Here is a 16,790-nt window from a genome sequence, read left to right on the forward strand (position 1 = left end):
TGTTTTTCTCCCATAAGAAGAAAAGGAACCGAGAACCAAAACAGGTGACTCTCACAGCAACAAACAAAATACTGAAGTTAAAAAAAATCTCTTCTTCTGTAAAAGCCCTTGTGATAAGACATCAAGAAATAAAACACAAAATATCACAACCCCTGACATCAAGAAGGGCATTACATAATGATCAAGGGATCAGTCCAAGAAGATATAACAATTGCAAATATTTATGCACCCAACGTAGGAGCACCTCAATACATAAGGCAAACACTAACAGCCATAAAAGAGGAAATTGACAGTAACACAATCATAGTAGGGGACTTTAACACCCCACTTTCACCAATGGATAGATTATCCAAAATGAAAATAAGGAAACACAAGCTTTAAATGATACATTAAACAAAACGGACTTAATTGATATTTATAGGACATTCCATCCAAAAACAACAGAATACACTTTCTTCTCAAGTGCTCATGGAACATTTTTCAGGATAGATCATATCTTGGGTCACAAATCAAGACTTGGTAAATTTAAGAAAATTTAAATTGTATCAAGTATCTTTTCTGACCACAATGCTATGAGACTAGATATCAATTACAGGAAAAGCTCTGTAAAAAATACAAACACATGGAGGGTAAAAAGTACACTGCTAAATAACGAAGAGATCACTGAAAAAATCAAAGAGGAAATCAAAAATTACCTAGAAACAAATGATAATGAAAACCTGATGACCCAGAACCTATGGGATGCAGCAAAAGCAGTTCTAAGAGGGAAGTTTATAGCAATAAAAGCCTACCTCAAGAAACAAGAAAATCTCAAATAAACAACCTAACCTTACACCGAAAGCAATTAGAGAAAGAAGAACAAAAACTCAAACTTAGCAAAACGAAAGAAATTATAAAGATCAGAGCACAAATAAATGAAATAGAAACAAAGAAAACAGTAGCAAAGATCAATAAAACTAAAAGCTGGTTCTTTGAGAAGATAAACAAAATTGATAAACCATTAGCCAGACTCATCAAGAAAAAAAGAGAGAAGACTCAAATCAACAGAATTACAAATGAAAAAGGAGAAGTAACAACTGACACTGCAGAAATACAAAGGATCATGAGAGATTACTACAAGCAACTATATGCCAATAAAATGGACAACCTGGAAGAAATGGACAAATTCTTAGAAATGCACAACCTTCCGAGACTGCATCAAGAAGAAATAGAAAATTTGAACAGACCAATCACAAGCACTGAAATTGAAACTAATAAAAATCTTCCAACAAACAAAAGCCCAGGACCAGAGGGCTTCACCGGCAAATTCTATCAAACATTTAGAGAAGAGCTAATACCTATCCTTCTCAAAGTCTTCCAAAATATAGCAGAGGGAGGAGCACTCCCAAACTCATTCTACGAGGCCCCCATCACTCTGATACCAAATCCAGACAAAGATGTCACAAAGAAAGAAAACTACAGACTAATATCACTGATGAACATAGATGCAAAAGTCCTCAACAAAATACTAGCAAACAGAATCCAGCAGCACATTAGAAGGATCATACACTATGATCAAGGGGGGTTTATCCCAGCTATGCAAGGATTCTTCAATATACGCAAATCAATCTATTTGATACACCATATTAACAAACTGAAGGAGAAAAACCATATGATCATCTCAATAGATGCAGAGAAAGCTTTTGACAAAATTCACCACCCACTTATGATAAACATCCTCCAGAAGGTAGGCATAGAGGGAACTTACCTCAACATAATAAAGGCCACATATGATGAACCCACAGCCAACATCGTTCTCAATGGTGAAAAACTGAAACCATTTCCTCTAAGATCAGGAACAAGTTAAGGTTGTCTACTCTCACCACTATTATTCAACATAGTTTTGGAAGTTGTAGCTACAGCAATCAGAAAATAAAAATAAAAGGAATTCAAATCGGAAAAGAAGAAGTAAAGCTGTCACTGTTTGCACATCACATGATACTATACATAGAGAATCCTAAAGATGCTACCAGAAAACTACTAGAGCTAATCAATGAATTTGGTCAAGTAGCAGGATACAAAATTAATGCTCAGAAATCTCTTGCATTCCTATACACTAATAATGAAAAATCTGAAAGAGAAATTAAGGAAACACTCCCATTTACCATTGCAACAAAAAGAATAAAATATCTAGGAATAAACCTACCTAAGGAGACAAAAGACCTGAATGTAGAAAAGTATAAGACACTGATGAAAGAAATTAAAGATGATACAAACAGATGGAGAGATATACCATGTTCTTGGACTGGAAGAATCAACATTGTGAAAATGACTCTACTACCCAAAGCAATCTACAGATTCAGTGCAATCCCTATCAAACTACCAATGGCATTTTCCACAGAACTAGAACAAAAAATTTCAGAATTTGTATGGAAACACAAAAGACCCCGAATAGCCAAAGCAATCTTGAGAAAGAAAAACGGAGCTGGAGGAATCGGGCTCCCTGACTTCAGACTATACTACAGAGCTACAGTAATCAAGACAGTATGGTACTGGCACAAAAACAGAAATATAGATCAGGGGAACAGCATAGAAATCTCAGTGATAAACCCACACACATACGGTCACCTTATTTTTGGTAAAGGAGGCAAGAATATACAATGCAGAAAAGACAGCCTCTTCAGTAAGTGGTGCTGGGAAAACTGCACAGTTACATGTAAAAGAATGAAATTAGAACACTCCCTAACACTGTACACAAAAATAAACTCAAAATGGATTAAAGACCTAAATGTAAGGCCAGACACTATCAAACTCTTAGAGGAAAACATAGGCAGAACACTCTATGACATAAATTACAGCAAGATCCTTTTTGACCCACCTCCTAGATAAATGGAAATAAAAACAAAACAAAACAAAAAAACAAATGGGACCTAATGAAAGTTAAAAGCTTTTGCACAGCAAAGGAAACCGTAAACAAGACCAAAAGACAACCCTCAGAATGGGAGAAAATATTTACAAATGAAGCAACTGACAAAGGATTAATCTCCAAAATTTGCAAGCAGCTCATGCAGCTCAATATCAAAAAACAAACAACCCAATCCAAAAATGGGCAGAAGACCTAAATGGACATTTCTCCAAAGAAGATATCCAGATTGCCAACAAACACATGAAAGGATACTCAATATCACTAATCATTAGAGAAATGCAAATCAAAACTACAATGAGATATCATCTCACACAAGTCAGAATGGCCATCATCAAAAAATCTACGAACAATAAATGCTGGAGAAGGTGTGGAGAAAAGGGAACCCTCATACACTGTTGGTGGAAATGTAAATTGATACAGCCACTATGGAGAACAGTATGGAGGTTCGTTAGAAAACTAAAAATAGAACTACCATACAACACAGCAATCCCACTACTGGGCATATACCCTGAGAAAACCATAATTCAAAAAGAGTCATGTGCCACAATGTTCATTGCAGCTCTATTTACAATAGCCAGGACATGGAAGGAACCTAAGTGTCCATCGACAGATGAATGGATAAAGAAGATGTGGCACATATATACAATGGAATATTACTGAGCTATAAAAAGAAATGAAATTGAGTTATTTGTAGTGAGATGGATGGACCTAGAGTTTGTCATACGGATTGAAGTAAGTCAGAAAGAGAAAAACAAATACCATATGCTTATACATATATATATGGAATCTACAAAAAAAAAAAAGGTCTGAAGAACCTAGGGGCAGGACAGGAATAAAGATTCAGATGTAGAGAATGGACTTGAGGACACGGGGAGGGGGAAGGTTAAGCTGTGACAAAGTGAGAGAGTGGCATGGACATATATACACTACCAAATGTAAAATAGCTAGCTAGTGGGAAGCAGCCACATAGCACAGGGAGATCAGCTCTGTGCTTTGTGACCACCTAGAGGGGTGGGAAAAGGAGGGTGGGAGGGAGATGCATGAGGGAGGGGATATAGGGATATACGTATGCTTATAGCTGATGTACTTTGTTATACAGCAGAAACTAACACACCATTGTAAAGCAGTTATACTCCAATAAAGATGTTAAGAAGGAAAAAACATCCATCCTTTAGTGAGATTGGAGAAAGGGGGAAAAGCAAGCATAGTTATCAAACATCTACAGTGTCCCAAGGACATTTCCTCTCGGTTCCTTAGCATAGCCCTGCTGAAAGATATTTTTTTAAGCTCTGTTATAGGTAAAGGAGCTATCCCCTGGGAAGATTAAATGAAGTGTCTCATTTCATACAGCTATAAAGTGTGGAAGTTGGTTTGAATCCAGGCTTGCATCTAATATAATGTAAAGACCAAATATGTAAGAGATCAGAAAAGGTACACATAAAATCATAGGTGGGTTCAGAGGAAGGAGAATCACATCTGCATAGGATAAACAAGAAAGGTTTTATGGAGAAGGTTGTTTTTTATATGAGCCTTTAGGGATAGGTACCATTTTTTTTTTTTGATAAAGATGGGAAGATCATGGACAAAAATTCAGGGTTCCAAAACCATGGCGTATATTTGGGCAACGAGTTATCCAAAAGAAGTCGAGTATTGAGACAAATCAAAAGCAGAAGAATAAAGTTACGTTTCAGTATTTTTGAGAAGAAATGAACATAACCCTAATTTTATTATAGAAGATAGATATATAGTTATATATATATATGCATATACATATATATAAATGGGAAACAGTAGGTTCCAAAAATCTTTTTGATTTTCTTATTAATCACAGACCTCTTGACAAAGCCTGTGGATTCTCTGTTAGTCATTTTAAAAGTAGCCATTGAGGTTTGTTGATAACTCTTGTGCTGTGGAACAGATTTTGATATTTTGATTATCTCAGTCAGTTTGATGTTGCAGAAAAATGTCTCAAAACCAATCTCATACAAATTCTTAGTGAGTGGTTAGATAATGTGTTTATTTCTGGAGCTGTACTGAAGTTATATGGAGGCAAAATAGAACATAGAATTAAAGAAACCTATTAAAATCTAAACAGATACTATGCATTGAAATATAAGGTGAAGAGTAAGTCTTGTCTACATTAGTCTGAATTAACGTGGTAATTACTTTAATGATTTCTTTGGGCATTATCACAGACTTCTTTATATTGGTAGGATGCGTAGTCTTAATAGTTGAAGTAATGTTTCAACCAGTAAAGTTAGTAAAATACAGAAACAAGAGATCAAACCCCAAGAAAGCCAAGTGACCCATCGCCAAACTTGAAACTATGGCATTATTACTGGAAAAACAATCACCTCACAGAGTCCGCTCACGTACCATTTTTAGTTAAAACTGTTTAACTTAATGAAAGCCAGCATGCATTTCCCGAGGCGTAAATAAGAACTGTCCTTGTTAACATCTGGTATCGATAAACAGATTTTGTTCAGGAAGCAGAGGATTACTTTGGTGAATCGCATATTTCCTCGGGCCCCGTAGCCTGGGAGACTCCAAGAGCTTGCATGATGATATGATTTGATTTGATTCCAAGTCTCAACCCAATTTGAAACGGTTGTTCAACATAGTCCCCAGTCTCCCCCGTTTCACATCAGTCCTCCTGGGCATGCAGCCTTGGCCCCCCTGGATGACTATTTCCTTTTTTTAAAATTATTATTATTTTTTTATTATATATCTGTCTATCTGTCTGTCTATCTATCTGTCTATCTACTGCACCAGGCAGCATGTGTGATCTTCGTTCTCCAACCAGGGATTGAACCCACGGCCCCTGCAGTGGAACTCAGTCTTAAGCACTGGACGGCCAGGGAAGTCCCCAGATGACTATCTCTGCCTGCCCTGCTGGCCCTCATTCTCATCATCCCACTGAACCAATCCATTGCCCTCATCAGGCTGAGATTCTTTCTTTGCATCGAACGTAGTTGCCACCTCAGATGGAGCTACCTCTGTTTCTCCACTTTCAAAAATTCAGTGCCGCTGTTCAAAGAGGTTAGTTTTCATTCAGGCCGTTTTCCTTCGCCATTTCTCCAGGGGATTCGTGAACTCGCTGTGGACCCAAGATTCCAGGGAACCTCTCTAAGAGAAACTACAAGTTACATGTTTCATTGATAATCAAGATAAAAATAAAATTGGCCATTTCAGTTTTCCTTCTTTTTTTTAGGTTTATTTTTATTATTTTAATTAATTTTTATTGGAGTCTAGTTGCTTTACAATGTTGTGTTAGTTTCTACTGTACAGCAAAATGAATCGGCTCTACGAATCCATCTATCCCCTCTTTTTTGGATTTCCTTCCCATTCAGGTCACCACAATGCATTAAGTAGAGTTCCCCCTGCTGTGCAGTAGGTTCTCATTAGTTATCTGTGTTATACATAGTATCAATAGTGCATATGTGTCAACCCCAATCTCCCAATTCCTCCTCAGTTTTCCTTCTAAACAGAAACAGCACTCTCATAAATGCCATTGGAAGAAGTGGCCTCCTGCAGAATATTGTGTGGGGACAGATCGTATTGCATTTTATACCACGTGTCAGCTGCCACGTGATGTGAAGGGAAGCTCGGAGTATGTCAAGCATGAACCACAAGGGATGCCAGAACTTGACAGACGGGGTACAGCTTTAGCTGGCACACCCTTCACTGATACTCTGCTTCTCAGAATCAGGGCATAGTTAATACATGTTTGGTTTTGCTTTTCCTTTTTTACCTCTGTGCATAGAGTAGAAGCAAAGATGCTTAGAATTACACACCATATCACTCAAGTGAAATAATCAGGGTAAGCCACTAAGTCTTAACTAAGTTTGGCTGCCTTTTAAGTACTATGTTATTAGTGATGCTTTTCTACAAACACAACTGCTTGACCTCTTCTTTATAACGAGCAAAGGATAATCAGGCAGGCAGAACCAATTTTAAAAGAGAACAAAATAGTGATTAAACACCAGTTTAATTTTGCATACAACTTTTTGATGTTGGAAATGCACTAATGAAACTACTACAAATTAGATATTGTAAGATAAGGTGAACAAGCAACATGAGACTCATCTACCCGGGTGGCAAAATGAAATGTTCGAATCCACTGCCTTTATCTTCTTGCATTCGTATGATACCGACCGCATTAAGCATTATTCTGTTTATAAACAACTTTACTTGTTGTGAAACGGTGACATACAGTAGAACTATTTATAACTCTTGACTGCTGTTTGGAGTAGGACTAATATGTGCAGTATAAGCTAAATATATAGTGTCAGTCACTTGTGTTTTTGCTGCTAGGTTACGATTCTAAGCTATGTTACGTCTAGGTGAAAAACTATTTATCATCCAAACCAGGGCACTTTCAGAGTGAAAGAGGATACTAATGATTATGCTGGGGCACCATTGTAAACCTGGAGAATCCTGAGTAAGCTGGGATAGATGATCACCTGATAGCATTGTGTAATGAGGGTTTATTGTATATAGCTGCTTTTGTTTTAACGGTTTCTTTAATGTTTTGTTGATTTCATGCAAAGATGCTAACAATTACAGAACTTCAAAGGCAGTCTGCATTTCCACCCTCTTTACACGTTCCATTGCTTGGTCTACCTTCTGTTTTCAAATTTCACAATTTGGAGTTATTTGAGCATAAAAATCTTTGTCTTAATTTAAACAGTCCTATCTTTTTGGCACCCATAATATAAAAGAAGAACCTTTATACTCACATATATGTTATAATAGATTATTTTTTGTGTTGCAAGATTACTATCAATATAAAAATATTTTCTAGTTTATGTCTCTGCTTGCTTTTATAATATTGTAGATTCAAATACATTTAAAAAATGGTTAATGACTCATGAAGAGAATTTTAGGGCAGCGAACCATTAACAAACCCAATACTGAGAATTATTATGTGCCTACACTAAGCCAGGAGCTTGTATGTCTATTATCTCATTTTTAGTTCTCAGAATGGCCTTTGAGATAGGTATCAACTACCTTAATTTTCTTACGAAAAACTGAAGTAAAAATAGTTGTTTGCCCAAGATTGCAGAATTTTTTAAAAGTAGATCTGGGATATAAAACTGTGTTCTGATTCTCACAACTGTGCTTTTTCTACAACTTTGTGCATGTTGTCTGTATGTTCTATATAAATACCTCTAAAAAATAAAATATTAATAATGGCATGACAGCTCAAATTAGTATTAAAATAGCCTTGAACATAATTACATAATACATCCGTAAGCTATAAATTAGAGATGGAATATCAACTAGTTACTGTTATAACACACTTGAGCGTAATTAGACAGTTCATCAGTTTATTCAGTAAACATTTAAGCACCTAATATTCACAAGGAAACAAACTTTTATAAACTGGGCTTCCTGTTATCACAGAACCCACAAGTTGATGAGACAACACAGACAAGTTATCTGTCTTAAAGATTGGTTTCAATCTCAGGATTTCTCGGCGATGCTTTTTAAAAACAATTTCATCTACTTAAGTCAATAACATGTATAATAGGATGTAAGCACTCCAGCTCTGACAGCCAGGAGACAATAACACATTTTACCCAAAACCTCAGCTTTGCATGGGAGAGCGTATTATTTTCAGACAAATGTTTTGTCAAGTATTTTGTTTGTGGCAAGTGTCATTTCATCCTGAAGAAATATTAGTGTATCCTATTTCTTATTAATCCCATAGTGATACTTAGCAAAGGTTACTTTCTGTTCCTTTCGGGGGGGGGGTGGAATTTATGTAGAACTTGCTCTTATAGAAATGACTCAGTGTCACTTTCCAAAGCCATCCTCAAAGGTTGGATGCCATACATCTAGGGCAAAAATTATACAAAAGAAAGGCTTGGATGCTTCATTTAGTTTTGATCTAAGGGTGGAAACATCTTCTCATTGATATTTCCCTTGATTATCTTGGGTCTTTGGACTTTGTGTTTCTGACTGTGAACCTTTATTGTCCAGTTCGCTCTCTCTGGCCTCTGTGTTAACCAGTTGGTTACTGTACTAACACAGGGTTACTTTGTACCCATAACCAGATGCCTCCTCTAAGTTGGTCTGAGGACAGCCAGTAATGTACCCTAAACCATAGTTTTTGTTTGTTGTTCCCTGAAACAGGGATGCACTAGGTGTTTGAAGCCAGAGAATTAATCACACACCTGTCTTCACACCTTCTGAATCAGATGTTTGGGTTCCTTATTCTGCTTCCCACTGTATCATTACGTGTTAAGGAATGCTTGGAAGGAAGGATGTTACCTAACACAAGAGACCTGAGAATAAGTCACCTGAAGGGTAGGTGAGCCAATTAAATGGAACAGTGAGAACTATTGTGTGTGCAGATTCAGAATGACGCTGAAGCAGGCACAAAATAACAAGACAAGGAGGATGACAAAATACGGAGTGGGAAGAGATTCCGATGAAAGTAGAATTGGAAAGGGCAAAGCGGAAATGAGAGGTCAGTCTCTACAGAACAGGTTATCCAGAACCCGAGTAAAGAGAAATAAAGGGTTAGCATAAGAAATAACTATTAAAAAGTAGAGAGAAAACGACAATCATGTTTTTTTTCTCCCAGGGAGAAAATAATAGTCACATTTGTTACCTAATAAAAGAAAAACTAACAATAACTCAAAGTGCCTCTGTCAAACTTAACGGTATTATTACAACATACTTTTAATTTCATATGGACCGGGTTGTCACGTGTGCCCTGTACTAAGCTAAAAATTAAAGCCCTTGTTCCTTAAAGAAGATGTGGCACATATATACAATGGAATATTACTCAGCCATAAAAAGAAACGAAATTGAGTTATTTGTAGTGAGGTGGATGGACCTAGAGTCTGTCATACAGAGTAAAGTAAGTCAGAAAGAGAAAGACAAATACTGTATGCTAACACATATATATGGAATCTAAGAAAAAAAATGTCATGAAGAACCTAGGGGCAGGACAGGAATAAAGACACAGACCTACTAGAAATGGACCTGAGGACACAGGGAGGGGGAAGGGTAAGCTGTGACAAAGTGAGAGAGTGGCATGGACATGTATACACTACCGAAGGTAAAATAGATAGCTAGTGGGAAGCAGCCGCATAGCACAGGGAGATCAGCTCGGTGCTTTGTGACCACCTAGGGGGTGGGTTAGGGACGGTGGGAGGGAGGGAGACGCAAGAGGGAAGAGAGATGGGAACATATGTATATGTATAACTGATTCACTTTGTTTTAAAGCAGAAACTAACACAGCATTGTAAAGCAATTATACTCTAATAAAGATGTTAAAAAAAAAAGTGTATCTATACACATACACATACACAACACACAACACACACAGCAAAGTGAATTTGCGAGAGATCAGTTCTCATGACTCCTCCCAGGACTCTAACTTCTGCTCCCCTCATATTCCTTGGTGGAGCATAGGATTTCCTGTCCATTTCCTTCCTGTCCTTCTCCCTCCCCTTGGGCATCCATGAAATGAGAGTGTTTTGTGCATCTAGGAGGAAGGTCCAAACCCTGTGGAAGATGTTCTATGAGCTGGTAGGTTGAGATGTATATATGTTACATAGATGCTTAAGGAAGTTAGAAAAACACTTTTCCCGTATGAACAATGCCTCTCTTTCCTGGCCTCTCTCTTGCTAAAGAGGTCAAGAGAGTTAGCTTCATGTTGCCATACTTATTAGTGGTCTGTTTTGTTCCAGTTTCTCCTTGTCTGATGCAAAAAGCTTCATGGTTTCATCCTAGAAGTGAGTAGCTGCACTAAATTAAGGCAAAAATATAAAAATAAAATAAAGTGTGTTCCTTTAGTATTATAGATAATCACATTCACTAGGTCCATATGTGGAGCAGGAACTAATACATGCAAATGCTTTCTGTAATTGCTTTCTTTCTCTGGGTAACAAATTCCTAACAATATAAATCTGACTTTTGAGAATTACTTTCCCTGATCTCTTTTATTTTACCCTCTTGTTCTCTCTTGATACCATCTGTTGGCTTTTTTTCTTTTTTTTCGTTTGACTTTTATCTCTTTTACTGGAATATGTTAAATATCAATCTCCTTGGAAGTTTTGCTGAGCCTCAATAAACAAATTTCATGTTATTTTCATAGATTCAAATACAATGACTATGGAAATTTGACTACAGTTGTCTGTCTCTGCCACTTTCTCACATCCTCCCATTTTGATTATTATTTATAATGTGCTTAACCTGACCTTCCACTCACTTTTACTCAAACTAGGACGAATATGTGGATGCGAGAGACTACAGGAAATAAAACTATGTTTCAGGTAGTAGGTCTGCTGTAGAAGGAGCTTCAAGGAATGGACTGTGACATTAGTCCTGAGAGTAAATTGGCAACGTAATTTACCAATTTGCAAAGGCATTAGTTTTGGAATCAGTCCTAGAACGCTGACTGTCAGTCCCACAGGTTGAGTTTCACCCTAGATGTGTCCTCCTTCTAAACTGTCTTGTACTTTAATAAATTCTTAAAATACACTTCAGTTCATCGCTTCTCGGCCTTTCGGCTAAGATCCAGTGTAAAATACATTTAAGTTCTTTTGAGAGGACGTGCCCACTATTCCTTGTGCCCCGCTCACCTGATTCATTTATTTCAGTGACTTTCCTATGCCGGAAGATAGTGAGTACCTTAAAATCTCTTCTTCCAGTTATTGATGGTACATTCTGACCCCTTTGACCTAAGTTTGTTTTCCCAAGATAAAGGATGGTGACAGGTTTATTTGAGGGTTTAACAGATACTTGTCAATATATATGTGCTTTTCTTTTTCTGGGAAATAATTGACATATAACATTGTGTAAGTTTAAGGTGTACAGTTTGTTGATTTGATACATTTATATATTGCAATATGATCACCACCATGGTGTTAGCTAACACCTCCATGGTGTCCCACAATTATCATTTCTTCTGTGGGATAAAAACAGTTATTCTCAAGTTTCTTAGCAACTTTGAAGTGGGTAATATAGTAGTGTGGACTAAAATCACTACGCTGTGCATTAGATCTCCAGAATTATTCATTTTCTAACTGGAATTTGTACCTTTTCCAACATCTCCCTGTTTGACCCACCCCCCCAGCCCCTGGAAACACCATTCCACTCTGTTTTATGAGTTTGGCTTTTTTTTAGGTTCCACATATAAGTGGTCAATACGGTATCTGTCTGTCTTTGTTTGACTTGTCTCAGTATAATACCCGCAAGGTCCATCCAGCGTCATTGCAAATGCTAGGTTGTCCTTCCTTGTTTCTCATGGCTGAATAATATTCCATTATCAATTTACATTCCCACCAACAGTGCACAAGAGTTTCCTTTTCTTCACATTCTCGCCAACACATTCTTTCTTGTCTTATGGATGATAGCCATTCAAACAGGAGTGAGGTGATATCTCATTGTGGTTTTGATTTGCGTTTCCCTGATGATCAGTGATGTGGGGCATCTTTTTGTGTACCTGTTGGCCATCTCTATGTCATCTTTGGGAAAATATCTATTCAGTTTCTCTGCCTATTTTTAAATTGAATTGTTGATTTTTTGGTTATTGAGTTGTTATAGTTCTTTATATATATGTATATATATGATATTATCCCCTCATTGGATACTTGGTTTGTAAATATTTTCTTCCCTTCAGCAGCAGGTTGCCTTTTTATTTTGTCAATTGCTTCTTTTGCTGTGCAGAAGCTTTTCATTTTGATTAAGTCCCATTTGTTTTTGCTTTTGTTGCTTGTGCTTCTGTTGGCATATACAAAAAATCGTTGCCAAGACTAATGTCAAGGGGTGTTTTCTCTATGTTCTCTTCTAGGGGGTCTTAAGTTTCAGGTCTTATGTTTAGTCTTTAATTCGTCTTGTGTTAATTCGTGAATAGTGTGAGATGGGAGCCCAATTTCTGCCTTGTGCATGTGGTTACCCAGTTTTCCCAACACCATTTATTGAAGACTGTCCTTTCCCATTGAGTACTTATGGCTCCCTTGTCAGATATTAGTTTAACCTTTTATGTGGGGTTTTGTTTCTGGGCTCTCAATTCTGCTCCATTGGTCTGTATGTCTATTTCTATGCCAGTACCATACTGTTTTTATTACTATATCTTTGCAGTGTACTTTGAATTCAGGAAGTGTGATCCCTCCAGCCCTTGTTCTTTCTCAGGATTGCTTTGGCTATTTGGGGTCTTTTGTATTTCTACACAAATTTTAGGATTTTTTTTCTATTTTTGTGAAAAATGCCTTTGGAATCTTGATAGAGATTGCATTGAATTTATAAATGACTTTGAGTAGTATGGAAATTTTAATAATATTAATTCTTCTGATCCATGAACACAGAATATCTCTCCATTTCTTTGTATCTTCTTCAATTTCTTTCTTCAAAGTCTTATACTTTTCATTTTACAGATCTTTCTCATCCTTGGTTAAACTTATTCCTAAATATTGTATTGCTTTTTATATTATTGTAAATTAGATTGTTTTCTCTATATTTTTCAGATATTTTGTTGTTAGTGTGTTATGTGTGCTTTTCTTTTTTTTTTTTTTCTGCGGTATGTGGGCCCATCACTGCTGTGGCCTCTCCCGTTGCGGAGCACAGGCTCCGGACACGCAGGCCCAGCAGCCATGGCTCACGGGCCCAGCCGCTCTGCGGCATGCGGGATCCTCCCAGACCAGGGCACGAACCCGTGTCCCCTGCATCGGCAGGCGGACTCTCAACCACTGCGCCACCAGGGAAGCCCGCTTTTCTTAATAGCCATCAATGTTCAGTCTCTCACAGAAATGTCCAACCATTTGTGAATCCATTTTCATTTAAAATCAGTATTATTTGAAATGGTTACATATTCCAGAAACTATTTTCTCCCTTAAGAAGTCGCAGTTGGTTTTATTTGTAGTTGTTTCTTTGACAGTTGGATTTCTCCTTACCTCTCAACTGAAACCTTCTCTGTGAAGCCAAAAGTAATCTCCTTAGTTACCAAATTCATTTTGTTCTTTTTATTTAATTTCACTAAGACTTCTTATAGCCTATGGCCAAAATATGTTTTCCTGGAGCATAGCAAGATTTCACTCCCTCACTCAAAATTCTTTAATAGGAAGAAAGATCAAAAGCTAGTGTTTATTACTATGTTGCAAGCATTATTTTAAGTTCTTTACATGCAGTATTTCATTCGATCTTCAAAAACAATCTGATGTAGTAGATAATATTAGAGATTGCTCTTATTTTCATTTTAGAGAAGAGGAAACTGAGATGCTGAGAAGTTAAGTGGCATGATCAAGGTTATGCAGTGTGTAAGTGGTGCAGATAAATTATTTGAATTGAAAATATAATTTATATAGAGAGTTGCAGACAACAAAGAACCTTTGCAGTCATCTGTGGTAGTTAGGAAAACAATTTGTTAATGATAAAAGGCACTCTATACGTTTATAAATAGAAGAATTTATCTGTGGAAGAATGTGTTATTTAGTTTAAAAATAAAATATAGATTTGAGGTCCTCTGTCCATGACTGTATGGCCCACCATGGGGTGTCCTAACTAAAGACTGGGAATGCAGATCTGACCTTTATCACCGTCTCTGCTATGGTCACTCACCTTACTTCCTTGAGTTCTCTTTTTCCTTGTTTTCTTATGTTAGCATCATGTCATGTGCCTTCACTAGTCCCTTTAGCTTCCCATCACACTTTGTTGACATGTATTTCTTACAAAGAAATACTTAAAAGTAGGAAATTTTTTTCTACAAAATTAATCTTGATATTTATGTTTATATATATTCATTTTGGGGACCCTTCTTCGCTTGCCAATGTTAACGGAGCTAGGTGTCTCATGTATATTTTTCAGGGAGTTTTCTTGTTTCATTTGTTGCCCAGATGAAAATTGCAGATACCTTTACACTTGTATTGATGACTTTGATATTGCCTTATGTGCTTCTGAGTAGTCCTTTGTAAATTTTTGGAATGCTGGTGACATATTTGTAGATTTCAGGATCACTTCTGTGGAAATGAACTCATTATAACAGATTGACAATAACACAGAAATGTGAACAAGTTGAATAATAGACTCTCAGAACCAAAAGGAATATCCTTTTATTCAACTGTCTCTTTTTTAAGCACATAAAGTTGTCAAACTACAGAAAGTCTGCATGATTTTCTTTAATTACCACCATAAAATTGTTATTTAGACATATTAAGGTGGAAAATAAAATTTTAAAACATCAAAACAAATAATAAACTGAATATTTCAATTTATAGTGAACAAAAGATTTTTAAAAAGACAAGTTCAAACAAAAACATTTTCTAACAATTCCAGGTCACAGTAAATTATACTTTGCTATCTGTGCTACCATTACATCAAAACAATCAATCAAGTTTGACAGAATAATGAGAAACTAGCTAATTCACCTTTTCATTTTCAATTTGGCATCAGGTAAAACTAATTATAGATAAAGGACTGGGGAAATGTATAATTTTTTCAAACCTGTATTGATTATATAAAATCAGTGCATGTAAGGATACACATCACACAGGGTTTGCAGACAACAAAGAACATTTGCAGTCATCTGTGTTAGTTAGAAAAAAATTATAAATGATAGAAGACAGCTGGCTTCTTATAGTAATGCATAGGTATTTGAGCATCTTTACATTTTGGAAATATATCACATAATGTGGAGTGATACGGACACCAAGGTTTAGGCTACGTGGCAGGTCATCTTTATGCAGTTTCTGGGGTCTAGAAGGATTGGAGCAGAAGTTTTCTTGGTGAAGAAGGCAGAGTCCAAGTTGTCCCCGAATGTGATGGGATAAGTAGATGGTCCATTAACCCATCACAAGGTCCATGATGGTCCATCACAAGGATTGTTAGAATGTATCAGCGGGCTAAAAGAAGGGAGGCTACAGTAGTAGAGTTGTGTGGAATGTCCTAGAAACAATGTAGGAGAATGCAGATGCTCTGGTCCTCTTCTGTGCATCGTAAATGACAGGAAAGTCATGAGCGATGTGAGAATATCAGAGAATATCCAGCTTCAGTTAAGACTATATTTTAGGCATAGTTCTAGATGTCAAGAATTCACAGATAAAGGACTGAATGTTTCTCCTTGATGAACTTCATAATCTTGTTTCTAGAGAAACAAGAAAACAGTCAATAGAAAATTGAGGTGTACACAAAGAAAGAACACTTAAAACCGGCTTGTCAAGGGAGGTGGGCTACATAAGAGACGTATCAGTATCATTAGCGTGCATGTTGAGAGATGAATCAAAGTTTGTCAGGTGGATTATTCTCAGTGAAAGGTAGGGGATGGAGTGGGGGTGGTGGGGGGAGAATAATGATCCAGGCAGACGGAAAAGCCACAGAAGTGTGTGAGCCTGGTGTGTGGAGGGACTCTGAGGAGTTCAGCACGGCCGACACGGACAATTCAAGGTAAGGACTGGCAGAGAGGGAACTGGACAAGTAAGTCCATAAGACCGTGAAAGACAAAGATTTTAGGTTGATGCCGTAGGGCAAGGGGGTGGGGTCATTACAGATTTTCCGTGGTGAAGAGACATGGTCTGAATTGGAAAGATCACTTTGGCAGCAGAGGGATGGCTGGATTAAAAAGGGAGAACTCCTTGGAGAGCGTGAGGTTATTGGATTGCATTTGCAGAGGCTTTCGTGGAAACCTTAGGGAGAAAGTCAAGTTATGATAATTAAGATGATTAAGATAGTTAAGATGATTGTAAAAGAAGGGACACAGGGGGGACACATGAGTTACTGGGGCAGGAGCTGTGGATGCCTGTCAATGCGATTCTTAACAGACCTTTGGTAAATTTATTTCAAATACCACTTGCCTAGAAACGGTCCTCTGGTGATGTTAGTATATCCTGATCTGTACGTAATTTTTTCTTATCTTGCAACAGAGGACCTTTGAAAG

At 37.1% G+C, this 16,790-nt stretch overlaps 1 protein-coding gene across 1 annotated transcript in view; it reads left to right on the forward strand.

Annotated features, from left to right (window-relative positions):
- The window catches only part of GALNTL6 (polypeptide N-acetylgalactosaminyltransferase like 6), a 1,137,703-nt gene that overhangs the window by 62,314 nt on the left and 1,058,599 nt on the right, over positions 1-16,790 (forward strand). The window lies entirely within an intron of this gene.

This window comes from Orcinus orca, chromosome 6 (genome assembly GCF_937001465.1).
Source record: "Orcinus orca chromosome 6, mOrcOrc1.1, whole genome shotgun sequence".
Taxonomy (NCBI): domain Eukaryota; kingdom Metazoa; phylum Chordata; class Mammalia; order Artiodactyla; family Delphinidae; genus Orcinus; species Orcinus orca.